Source organism: Alosa sapidissima, chromosome 6, assembly GCF_018492685.1.
Source record: "Alosa sapidissima isolate fAloSap1 chromosome 6, fAloSap1.pri, whole genome shotgun sequence".
Lineage (NCBI taxonomy): Eukaryota > Metazoa > Chordata > Actinopteri > Clupeiformes > Clupeidae > Alosa > Alosa sapidissima.
Window position 1 is genome coordinate 31,465,506 of NC_055962.1, and position 13,399 is coordinate 31,478,904.

At 41.4% G+C, this 13,399-nt stretch overlaps 1 protein-coding gene across 3 annotated transcripts in view; it reads right to left on the minus strand.

Annotated features, from left to right (window-relative positions):
- The window catches only part of LOC121711262 (bromo adjacent homology domain-containing 1 protein), a 29,649-nt gene that overhangs the window by 16,087 nt on the left and 163 nt on the right, over positions 1–13,399 (minus strand). The window contains exon 1 of one of the 3 annotated variants that reach the window (XM_042094672.1): positions 8,564–9,216. The exons of 1 other annotated variant lie outside the window; for it this stretch is intronic. The gene's annotated coding sequence lies outside the window, so the exon portion shown is untranslated. Of the gene's footprint in view, positions 1–2,890; positions 3,091–8,563; positions 9,217–13,399 lie in introns of those variants that run through there. One more of the 3 variants, XM_042094673.1, reaches the window with a different exon arrangement.

A 13,399-nucleotide genomic window follows, 5' to 3' on the forward strand; every position in this document is an offset into this window, starting at 1 on the left:
ACTTTTACAAAAGACCAGAAAACAATGTTAAAGCATTTGTGGAGAAGAAGGATGGTTCGTGTGTTTGCTTCCTACACCTCACGGTAAGCTATTTCGTTGCTCTGATTGGTTAGGTCTGTCCAATTTAGTGCAGAGGCATTCCCCCCTGTATCGGTTGAAACACACCCCATAATTACGTCCCAATGGAGCAGTATCAGACTCATATTCTGACTAGAATTAAGTATGACTATGTCAGGCTACTAAACAGCACTAAACACCAACAGTTTCACCATACTACACTGCAGTAAAGAGTTTCCAGGGTTTGATGCAAAAGTCTCTAGGCTATTTAGTTACCAGGATGTGATATATATATATATATATATATATATATATATATATATATTTTTTTTTTTTTTTAGGTCTGATGTCATGGGTTAGTGCCTGAGAACTTTAAACCCAGAGTTTCACTACACTTAAACCAACCACAGAGTGACGGGTTCAAACATCAACAAAGTCATAGTCACAACAGCTCAGAGCTTCATACAGCTAATACCAACACACCCACAGCAGGTTTAACTCAATAGATACTTTCATTTCATTAATTTCATTACACCCAACACTAAGAACAGAGATGGAATAACAACATTACACACCGAAACATTTTCACTCCACTGAATAGCAACAGGTTCATTACATAAAGACAGCAACACGCCACAACAGGCAGGTTAAATATATGGGACGCGACACGAACGCAGCACCAGGTTACGTACATGGAGTGGGACCAACACAACCGCAGGTTAAATTATTGGGACAGGACACCAACACAGCAGTAGGTTAAATACATGGGACAGGACACCAACGCAGTAGCAGGTACACTGCATGTGACACCAGAAGAGAGTCATAACACTTCCCACCAACATTCGAAATGTCTCCACAAGACACCACAGCAGTAGCCTAACTCCACTTGACACAAACACACGGATGACCTGAACATCCTCTGTGTGAGACTCCCAACATGGAGGCAGGTTCACTACATGAGATAATTAAGGGGAAAAAAGCACATCACTACATGAAACTCTTAATAGGGGCATCCCTGGATAATGGAATGTCTGAGTCACCATTTGCATCTGACCTATTTGAATAGCCTATTCGGTTACTATAAACATAATCATGGGAAGTTACTGGAAAATGGGAAGTTATCAGGGACGCTTTGGAAAACCGCTGCGGGGTTCGCAACCCGAGACGCCCACACGACACCCTGTCCACTTTACAGCAGCACCTCGCTCGATTGTTATCCTGCTGAATCATGTCCAGCCTTGATTAGCTAATGCTGACTCAGCAAGCCAGCACCTCATGGTGAATAATCAAAAATCAAAAAAGGTGTTTTGGGAATTATCCTCGGGGGGTGGGGGTGATTGTTCTAGGAATTCCATCAAATGCATTAGGGACTTGGCATTGCATGCGCATGGTGTGATGTGGGTTCTCACCATGGAAGAATGAGGAAGAAGCTTCTCTCGACTCGACTCACTGAATGTCCCACTTTTCTCACACGCAAAAACAAGTGCAAAAGGCTCCGCAAAATGGACAGTTCAACACAACTTGACATTTGGGTTCAACTTGGTTTAATGTGGAAAAAAGAATAACGGCAACTCTGGACTTTCTTAATAATTAACGACTTAAAAAAACCTAAAAAAGACCTAAAAAAGGCCAACGCATATCTGGCTCATTTTTGGGAATTCATTAAATGGTTCACAGGAGTGCAAAGGTCAGGGTACGGTACATGAAAACAGTTACTAGATGCAGGATGCACAGCACAGCCCATTCAGGGAGTTCCAGATCAAGAATTCAATGTGTGTGTGTGTGTGTGTGTCACTGTGTGTATGATATGAGTGTGTAGCCTACTAGTCTCGCTCTCTCTCTCTCTGTATTCTACTTTGTTGTGAGGTGTGTAGGCACTAACGTGCATTTATATGTATAATGTCAATATGCCATATCCCCAAAGCGTTTGGGAGTGCGCCATAACTGGAACGGAAATGCGCCAGATCAGTGTCGGGTGCAGTCGGACTCAAACTGCTTTTTTTTCAATCACTGACATGGAGAATCCCATAATTGTTATGTTCTCCATCTGTTTGCTATTACCTCACCTGTATGATCATCATTTGCGACAGACGCAGTAGCCCAGGCTACACCTGAATGAACACGCCGAGGGCACCGTGACCACAAACCACAAAGTTAACCACATTAACTTCAATGTTGTGTGAAAAGACGAAAAAGTTCTCTATGATGATTTAATTACAATTACTTTAAAAAGACAATTTTATATCTTGAAATCACCGAAACCACCCGTGAAGTCAAACCCCATCGTCTGCATTTAACAAGAATTTGGAAGACCACCATCGTCTCCATTTAACAAGAATATGGAAGGACCGTCTATTTTGAAACAGTTCTTGAGCATCAGTTAAGTAGCCTACCAAATTAGTTCACGATGAAATATAAGGCAACAGACACCTACCTTGATTGAATTTAAGATTTTAACGGAGTGTAACATTTCTAATGACGTTACATCTCACATCTCTACATATTCGAATTCCAGGGCCACTGACTTGGTACACAAGAGAATTCGATATGGAATTCTCATCACGAAATTACTTTAATGGACGTCATGGCTTCACGTAAAGTTCTGAAGTAGCCTATCTTCTTGATATTTGTTTACGGGGGTTTTATGTAGGCCTACCCGTTTGTAGTCTAGTGTTTTCTAACGGCCGAGTTAGTCTGTCACACCGCTAAATCCCCTTGCCAATGGCAATCGCGCGGTGCAAAAGCGAAAATAAAGCTCGCTGTGCCTCTGATCTAAACTTGAGCATGCATACAAAACGTTATACCAAAACAATGAAGACGTAGGCTAACTTACATTACAAGTCATCCAGTTCAAGTGTGATGACAGTTTCAATATAGCTCGCCAAAGGATTCGATGTGCGAGGTACGCAGGCTGTCTCTAGAAAACCGTCCTCTTCCTGGTTCTGCTCTGGCGACCTACAATACATCATCCCAACCAATTGCCACCCAGATACTGAGCGCTTGACATTTCTACCCTCCAATGAGCTGAAGGCAGCTTTTCGTTTGTCTTGTAAAATATCGATAGCTTAATTGCGTGACTAATTGTGGAGTTCGACCTGGTATAGTCGAAGCCCGTGCCTTCATTTTCAGACAACCCATGGAACGTTCATCATCATCATGGTCATATGATGACTTGTCTTAACCTGCTGTGTAGACCCACAGTGGCTGACAGAACATCTGACTGATGTCAAAACTCCAATTAATGACCACAGTCCACAAAATACAGGCCCGCCTCTATGCCCATTCCACCTGTTTCAGGCAACACAGTCCTAAGGAAATTGGGTCAAGTTAGTCTGTGTTGCTTTTCTCTAGAAACCTTATCTTGTCCGAGCAAAACCAAAACTGTTTATGGAAACGCGAAGTCATTTTTCCAAGAAAAGCGAGAGTCGGGTGACTGGGTGCCAGACTGCGCGTCACATTTCAACACTATATGCTGTTTCAATTGCGCCTTACATAGACTGAGGTTAGGCTACTTCGCGGGTTAACATCATAAAAATCCGACTTTAGCGCAGAAGGACAGGGCGGCGGATTTGTTGGAATGAGACCTCGTGGGGGGCCGTCATCGTCAAGACCACTCATGGTGATTCTCATTTTTCTGCATGGATATCATGTTGTTTCATCATGAATTCCTTTACTACTCCCACTTCATAGCCTGCTTATATGCGGTCATATACTGCTCTTTCTTTGTTGCAATGTAGCCTAATTGTTAGTGTAGCAAACCACATTATTCATTTTCTGCATCTTTCTTCCTAAATATAGTGTGTAGTGCTACATTTAATTAATTAATGTATCATATCATAGAGATATTTGCTTATTACACATAGTCAATGATAACAGGATGTGAATATCTATTCCCCCCCCCCCCCTTCCTACTCAAACCACCAAACCACATGGGAAGTGTGTGTGTGTGTGTGTGTGTGTGTGGGGGGGGGGGGGGGGTGGTTATGACCTGCTGGCGGGCCGGATTTGGCCCCCGGGCCGTATCTTTCACACCCCTGCCTATCACATCGACTGGTAAGAGAAGTCACCGAAATCAGCTGACTCAAGGCTTTGTTTTGAAACCTTGCCAGGGTTTAGTCTTTCTTCAAAACAAACACACAAAACCGCGTCACAAGTAGCCCTCTGCAAACTGTGGTCATCCCCCACCCCCCCAATCTTCCCCTCCCCTGCCATGTTCAACCTCAAACACCTCTGGACAATATTGCATTCTGTGCACCTATGCACTAGGCACTTTTCCTGCTATTTAGGCTGCGGCTATTTTACTCATGTGTGCTGGAGGGTGTTCTGTCTGGGAGGGTTTGGAGAGTATTTTTTGTGTGTAAATGTTGTGCTGTGTTTGGGGCTGGGTGGATGAGAGTGTGTGTGAGAGTAAGAGAGAGGGCAGGGCATATTGGGGATGTTTTTTTCTGTATATTTACCTATTATTTATTAATTATTTATTGCTCTTTTAAAAAAGCACTGACCAAGAGTAGCAACTTGAATTCGTTGTGTTGATACTCTGTATTTTATACAATGACAAATAAAGCTTCTATTCCTATTCAATTAATATACAATGCATAATACAGTATTGTTAGAATAGATGTGTTTTTAGTGTAACTGGGATAACAGAAAAGCCATTCGGCACGTGTGATGGAGCAGACAGAATTCCTTCTGATGAATTTTGGCTCAGGACTTCCCTGCTGCTGCTGCCGACCGGAGGGCCAGTGAGGAGGCACGCGTGTCTTGTAAAAACTAAGCCTATTTTGATGGCACATCGGCCCACAGATATGGTGGCCCACCGGGATTTGTCCCTGGCTTCAGCACAGGCCAATATGGGAGAGATGAGAGAGAGAGAAAGAGATAGAGAGAGAGACAGGCAGAGAGATAGATAGATAGATAGATAGATAGATAGAGAGAGAGACAGGCAGATAGATAGATAGATAGAGAGACAGACAGACCCAGAGAGAGAGTTTAACCACTTCCATTTACTTTCTATACTGATGGAGAGCAGATTGTTCCAACATTAAAGGGCAAATGCATCTGGATGGTTGCTATTTTCACCACCACATCAGTCACATTTCCTCTGCTAATTGTTTTCCTGCTCTGTTGTCAGCCACTCTAGTCATTTTGTTAATCACAGATCTCGTTTAAAAGCACAGCGGCTTGGACTGATACCTGCTAATGTGCCTGATCAACATCACGACTACCCTGGCTCTGCTCAACAGCAATGAGGAACATGAATGGTTACACCTGCTTTATTGCAAGTAAGCACAACTCATGACATGTTTGCCAAGCCCCAGCCAGTTCAGACTACAGCTGAGATCTGAAAACTGTGTTGTCTTGGGGGAGGTCCATTGAGGGCAGACATCTCTGTCCAAATAATCTAAAAGACTATTGCACCCAAACACTAGCACCATAATCCACTGATGAGCACAATTATGCAAATGACACGTAAACTCACTCACATGCAATCATTTTTAAACAATAACATGAGACTAAATATAGCCTATCAATTTAACTTGTTGTGTCTGTTTTCGTTCCTTCTCAGAGTGTAAAATGTCTGACTCAGTCTGCTCAGACAGTCTATTCTAAAAATCCATGTTTAGAGAGGGTCTGTCTTTGGAATGCGCCTGAAAACTTGTAGCATGTTCATGCTGACCTGTAGTATCGGCATCTACAGAGAAAAGTAATGACGTAATGAAGTAGGCAATGGTGACTACATTAGGCTATGGACAGCAAACATTACAGCTTACCAGTAATGTACCCTACAGACTGCCAATGAGAGGGGAGAAAGTAGGATACAGCTTAACTGGTCACACACTTTACTTGGATGATCTGTTATGGACTGTACAGATACTCAAATTATTAACATACCTTTGTTGACACAACAATTTGTCTTGAAGGGTAGAGGTTAGGGGTTAGCCTAGGTTTGGTCAAGGTGATGCTCAATAACTGCTCTACAACAATTTTAGACTGGACTTAAATTTCAACAAACCATTTGTAAAACATCTATAGGTGAGGTAACCTAGTAAAATGAGGGCCAATCCCAAAGTCCGGACTCACAGACTCAGACTTTGGTGCGCGTTCTCGGGAAATTCGTAAGGGTTGTCCCAATGTCGAATTTCAAAGGCTATGGGGGTTTGAGTACACGCTTACCGAGCCTTTTCGGTGAGTCTGCATCGGTGCAGACTTCACCAAAGGGAATTACCCACAGTTCAAAGCGTTGTGAAGTTTACCGCGGAGACCATAGAGAAAATCGGGAAATTATAAGGTAAACAACAGCACGACACACGTGTCAGCAACATCTTTGTTATTAAACATCGTGAAGTACTATCCCAATCCCATTTCTGAGTCCATGTGGCCTCACACTCACTCACTTAGCACCAGAGATCAATTAAGTCTAGTCTTTAGTCCTCAGGGCTCACTTTGGGATTGGCCCAAAAAAACCCTTTCTGAAATTACTGTAATATGGTAAATTCCAGTGTTCCCACTGTGCTGCATAGGGAAGAAGCCTCAAGTCTGATCAGGCTATCCTGTCATCATGGAGCTCATGGAAACACTCCTGATCAGAGGATTCACCGTAGCTGTATAAGTTCTTTCTTTAATTATTATTATTATTATTATTATTATTATTATTGTTATTATTATTATAGGCTAGCCTTACCTTTATTTAACCAAGAATTTAATTCATTGACAGTTGCTGGCCAAAACAGCCAGCAACACATGCGATGCCACACAATTACAAAGACAAACACATCAACATTTAAGATGAGAGACAGTTGGCCAAAATTACAGATCAAGACAAAACAAAAACAAAGTTAAAAGCACCACTAAGCAGCATTCATCAACATTCAAAACATCTACAAATCAGATATGGTTTGCTTCCAGATACTTTTAAGACAACATTCAAAGTGTTCAATGAGACCAGCTCCTTTCAAATGATTTTTCAACTAATTCCAAACCGAGGGCGCAGCATACTTTCTGAGCTGATTGCACACTACCATGACTGCACTGATATGAACACTTTATTGATCTTCAAAGTTCTCTGGTTAGACAGTAGTAACTGAAACAGTCGTGGAGTAGGATATGATACGTCAGACAACAAACACACACCAAGGCTGCTGATATGAACACATTATTGATCTTCAAACATCTTGGTTATAACAGCAATAACAGTTGTTACGGCCCTGATGATCGGAGAGGCAAAAAGGAAATTTGCCTTAAGTTTGAATCTACCAAGGACAGATAAAATGTAAGGTGGTTCGGACAGACACAAGACAAAGTCAACAGCATCACAGTTTCACTCTTTCACATCAAATGTTTAGACGAAACAACGTTTGGGATCTTGCAGTCACCCTGAAGCTAGAGTGGTGGATATGACTGATCAGTTCATCCAAAGGGACAGTTTAACACCTAATCAACTGTCATATGTCCTGCCAGTCAGAAGAAGGAAGAAGATGGGCAAGCACACAATTGCCAAAACAGTAATTTCTGAATCATGATTTTCCCCTTCCTGTTATCGAGCGTTAATTGCGATTCAGGGCGTATAATATTGCATTGTTGTGACTGACTGTCCCACTTCATCAACAGCATCACATGGCTGAAGTATCACTTACTCAGTCCGAGCTGTGATGTCATCACTACAAGAGACGTAAGCAGCCCACAAGGTCGTGATCAAGTCGTGCACCTGCATGTGATTTCATCGAATTCTAGTTGGAAACTGTATGAAATGAATACACTTGCTTCCCATACATTTAAGACAAGAGACACATCAATACAGCAATGTGATCAGCTAAATTATGTCAGGCACTTAACACCTATGTGTTGACTATCGAAAGAAGTTACGTCTATCCACTTCCTTGCGTTCTCCAAACCATAACGTGCCGTGTGCACATGATAGCATACATGACATGACTCATCTATTACACGACTACTACACCCACAAGCGCTTACAAACACATATTTACACATTGACCACAACAACAATAGAACAGGCACACTGTGAAGTTCACATCTGTGCTACAAACTCTAACTTTTCTGTACTTAAGTGTCGCTAGCAAGCTGCTGTCAAGTAAGCTATCGGAGCTCCCGACAGCTTCTTCCAGGATCACATATGGCTATTAAGCTAACGTTAATTATCTGATTAAACGTGACATTCATTGTCTGCCTGTGTCCACAAATACTGACTTATTGATTTGACTTAACGATTTGCTATATTTACATTGCAATATTAAACGTGTCAGGAATTGGATGGACACCACTGGACAACCGAATAGGCTACCTAACAGCAGGGCTGCTGCCACTGCCACCACTGTCCATAGCGCACATTTCAACGAAAGTACCACTCCCTTAGGTTCGTACAGAGTAGCTTATAACAGCCATCGAAATCAATATAATGTTAAACGATGCAATCTTAATGGTTACAACCAAGTTGGCAGACACACAAACACAGAGAAAAAGCGAAACTGTCTAGCCTTGCGTTACTCACCGACTTCCAAGCAATCCGTTGTCGCTTGATCTGCAAGCCGATGCAAGCAAGCTTATCCTCTCGATGCTGGAATGTATTGCTCTTTTCAAGGTTTTACTCTCATATTGAGCCAGATGTGACCAGTTAAAGCCGTTTTTAATCTAAAATACGCCGAATTGTCTTCGCTAATGTCTGATGTCCACCGCGAGGTTGCCTTCGCCTGTCCCTCGATCCGAGGATGCCCCGAAATAATCAACGTGCGAGGAAAACAACTCCTAACACGCCTCCATACTTCGGATGGGAGGCTGTTCGTGTGCAACAAACAGGAACCAGACCTCACTGCGCTGTAAGACAGTTGACCAGGTCGTATGTTACATACAGGTAGAAATTATTACACGAGCTTCGCGAGTAACAGAACGAACATCCCTCAATTGCGCACATAGCCTGAGAATCTTGTAGTCTGGGACTCTCACGCGCCGCCAGTGGGCTACCGAGAAGCAGGCAGCAGGCTCGACAACTTCTGTTGTCCTGTAAGATACGTCGCGGCACTAAGTTCTTTTCAGGGACCAAAGCCGTCCGTCAGATTCTTTCTAGTGCAAACAGGCATGTTCTATTACAGTGCATTTTACATAACAGCATCATCCCGTTCCTTAGTCCGATCACATGTGTGAAAAAACATGGAGTTTCTTAAAGGGACACTCGTGCCCATTACATGCGTAGAGAGACGTCACCTGTACCCCTTAAGACCACTTCGGGGTAGCCTGACGAGTAAGCTAAATGCCTCTTCTAGCCCACCTTTGCATGAAATCCAAATGGATAGGCTTAGGCATCATAATCATATTCTCTGCTTTGCCGAGGCTAGTGCAATCCCCATACCCCAGATAACTGGATCATCACTCACTCATTAATTTACCCATCCAATCAGTAACCTAGGCCTAGGCTGTAGACGCAAAGTTCCCTTGACTCATTGAAGACATTTGTTTTCCGATCAATAAGCTGCAGTCAGACAATGGTTGCTGAGATAAATAAATGTAAATATAAATAGGCTACTACAGCTGTTTTGGCCTATTTAAATGGCTTCGTGGCCTATGTGACCACATAGCCTAGGCCTATAACCAGTGCTTCTCAAAGTGGGGTAGGCCTATATCTTTTAAAAATTCACACCTAGGCTACAGATGACGACTAGGCTATAAAACAAGCAAATTGTCTATGTTCTCCCTCCCACATTAACATTTAACTTGAATCACGTAACCTACCTGAGTATTAACTACTGCTGGTTAGATTGGCTTAGCTAATGAACATGGAGAAATGCCATAACACAGATAGTGAACCTGCACAACTTCAGAGAATTACAAATAGGGATAATTGTTGCGATTTAGGGGTCCTCGTAAAATGTTCTCTCCCACAAGGGGACCTTGGAACCAAAAACTTTGTAAAACAGTAAAAAAAATTCCGGATTTTTAAGACTGGTATTTAGTTTTCATCCATAGTTATCATCTTAAAGTAGGCCTATAGGCTGACACCCTGGTCCCCTATTCTAAGACTTGGCCATACATCTTTTGTCCTCTTTGGGGAACATGAGCAAGACCAAACAGTGTTTATTGTTTATGCCACCTATTTGAGTCCCACTACACTTTCAAGAGGACATCATAGGCTTCCTAGTGATGTCACAATGATGTGGGTGGGGTTAACAGAGCACACTCTTACAGTCACAATTCTGTTCAATATGGCGGACATAGTTTTCCTCATTTTATGGCAACAAGAAAGGAATCATTCTTAATCTTTTTTTTTTTTCTGCTGATATTTGACTGTGTCTTATGAAAGAGTGCTAGTGTGCTTTGCTGCACTTTTTAGACCATCTATATGAAATATTGTGCTTATCTCATCATGCCTGTGCATAAATCATTCCAACCATTACTGTTTGTGGGGTTAATAGATCTCCTCAGTCCGCAGCCCCAAGCCCATTTAACTTTTTGACTTCCACCAAGTATGATATATGGGTCAAACACGTGCCTCAAACACAGGTGAATGCACTGGAAAATAGCCATGAGTCACAGAGATACAAGTCACGGCCAGCTAACCGCACAATGCACAATGGGGAGAGGAGATGGAACATAACGGGTTTCAAGGGAAAGTAGAACAGCAAGGATGACATTAAGCCACAATAAAATGTGCTCTTCATCTATGTGTGAATGTGCCTTCTCTAACGTAATGTGAATGAAAATACATACTTTGTGTATCTGTTGGTTAAACATGCTCTGCAATTTAGAGGATGAATCGCCAGACCACTGAATTATGGTCATCTGATTTTTTTGCGTTTGACTTTTATTACCTGGATTTGTGATGTTTCCATGGTAATGTGTGATAGGATAAACACCCTTATCCATTATGATTATTTCCCCACCACAGTGTGTTTATTTTCATGACATGGAAGCATGTTGCATGGAAAGATACAACCGCATAAAATGTCCATTTGGCTTGTGTAGAATTAACACCACCATCATAAATGTTGCATCATAGTTCAGTATTTTTCCATAGCATAGCTTTGCCAGTACTCATTTCTGTCTGAAACATCAGGCAACTACTACTTAATATGACTCCATCCAGGTCAATACTGCACCTTAATTTGTAGGTTTTTGTGATCACTTCTCATCAGCCAATAAACCCAGAAACCCCCACTCTAAGGCTATCCAAATTGCAGTAATTGTTTCTGTATGGTGTTAATGATTCCTTAGTCTTTCATTATCTGGAATGGCTTATTCACAATCATGCACAATTTGAAGCTGATCAAACCAAGTACCACTAAGATAAACAAAGAATTCCATCAAAATCCAGAAAAACCTTAGACTTGGACCCATTATGGTGTCAGATTTAAAGCAACATTTTCTAGTTACATATTTAGTTACATCAAGGCACAGTTGAGCTGTTAAGATGGGGCTGCCTTATGAAGACCATGAGCTGTATCTGAGACACAGGAGGCATAGAGAAGGTCTCCTGGGAAGGAATCCATCCCAGCAAATCAACAGAGAAAGAGGTTGTAGGCTGTTGCAGCTCCTCATGCTCAGAGCAGTTCTGATGAATTGCTCTGAAAAGCATTGCCTCATTTAATACGTTGCAAGCAATACGGGTGTGGTTTTAATATACTTTTTATCAAAATGCTTCTCACGGTCCTCTTCAGTGTGTGTATGGTCAAAACCCTCTTCTGTTCATAGCAATCTTTTGCCAAATGCGGACTGCATGTGAAATGTTTATTCAATAGAACTTCCGAGCAGATTCAGTGTTATGTGGTTTATATTCATCTTGTGTTTGTTTGACATGTGGTAGGTTAGGTTAGATCACATGGTAGGGAAAGCACTGACTGACGGACAGGACATCAGTGATATCCCTACCTGTGGCTAATTAAAACACACCTGCCCTGGCATCTTGGCACACAATTAAATTTGCCCTCTGTGGTGCCTATAGTCTCCTTCTATTTTGTGTCTTAGAAGACTTGTGGCATTTGGACAGGCAGCCACCAGCCCAATAAAATAAAACCTTGAACTTCAACAATGGTGCTTGAGCTGGCCAGAACTCGGGTTCAGCCAAACAGAGCCTCCTGAGTGTTACCATGCAGTGCCACCACCAGGTGTGTGACCAGTCCTGTGTGAGTCAGGTGTGGCTCCGCCAAACTGACACACACACGGGTCCACACACAGTAGATTCCACATATGTCCATCCCATATAGAAACTGTAGGATAGGTTTCACGTTTAGACTTCTTTCTTACTATTTGTGTTGTGTCAATGTTGTGACCGAGGATGGAATAACCCCTAGACAACGTGCTTGGTAACTGACAAACGCAGGGCCTCTCCTTTGCGTTGTAACACAATGTCTTAGACTATATTTGGACATACAATTTGATAGACTGCTAAACAGTGCTGCTGTTCAGTCAGCTGATATTGGGGAATTCAATGTCACATGCTGTTTGTGATGAGAAAGGTCTTCACTAACTCTAACTTCTATTTCATGATTTGTACATGACAAATTCAGGATTATTCCACTAATTCAAATAATGACAAATTAAATAAATTAAAATCACAAACTTGAGTCTGGATTATATCTAGATTGAATCAATATTCCTTGTTTATTTATCATAATTCATGTCAATCATTCATGTAATATAAGTAGTTGATTTGGGCTGGATAAATGACAAGAGGAAAATATATATATAAAAAAAACACTTCAACAAACACAATACAGTGGTGAATAAAGTCTATATTACATACAGAGGCGTTATAATATGGGCTATACAGCTGCCGAGGCAGCCAATGTCAACACAAATGCCAATGGATTGCATGGACACACAAATGGCAATGCATTAGATGGGCACAAATGGCAATGCATTGTATAGACCAAAATTACCAAAAAATATATCAAAAGCAGTACCGTTACAGTAATCAGCTTTAACTGAGTTACACATTCTGTAATGACAATACAAACACAAGGAATTATAATCACTCTCTCAATAATCACTCATAATTCATACCATAATTTGTGTTGTTACTGTGCATGTCACTTGACATGGTGCTAAAGAGATATATAGTAAAACATAGGCCTTTTCTTGTATAATGAATAATAAAGAGTTTTGCAGCAGAACAACATTATGTAATCATTTCATGATCATCACTAATAAGAAAAATAGATAAAGAAAAAGAGTGGTCAGTGTTAAAGATGTACATTTAGTTATAATATCTTTTTGACCTGTGAGGAGGAGATTATATTGTTTAAATCCCTATGCTAAAATGAGTTATGATTTAAATAAAGTTTTCTTTTAATGAAAAATAAATAATCAAGTCAGCCTAACATCTCAGCATGCAATC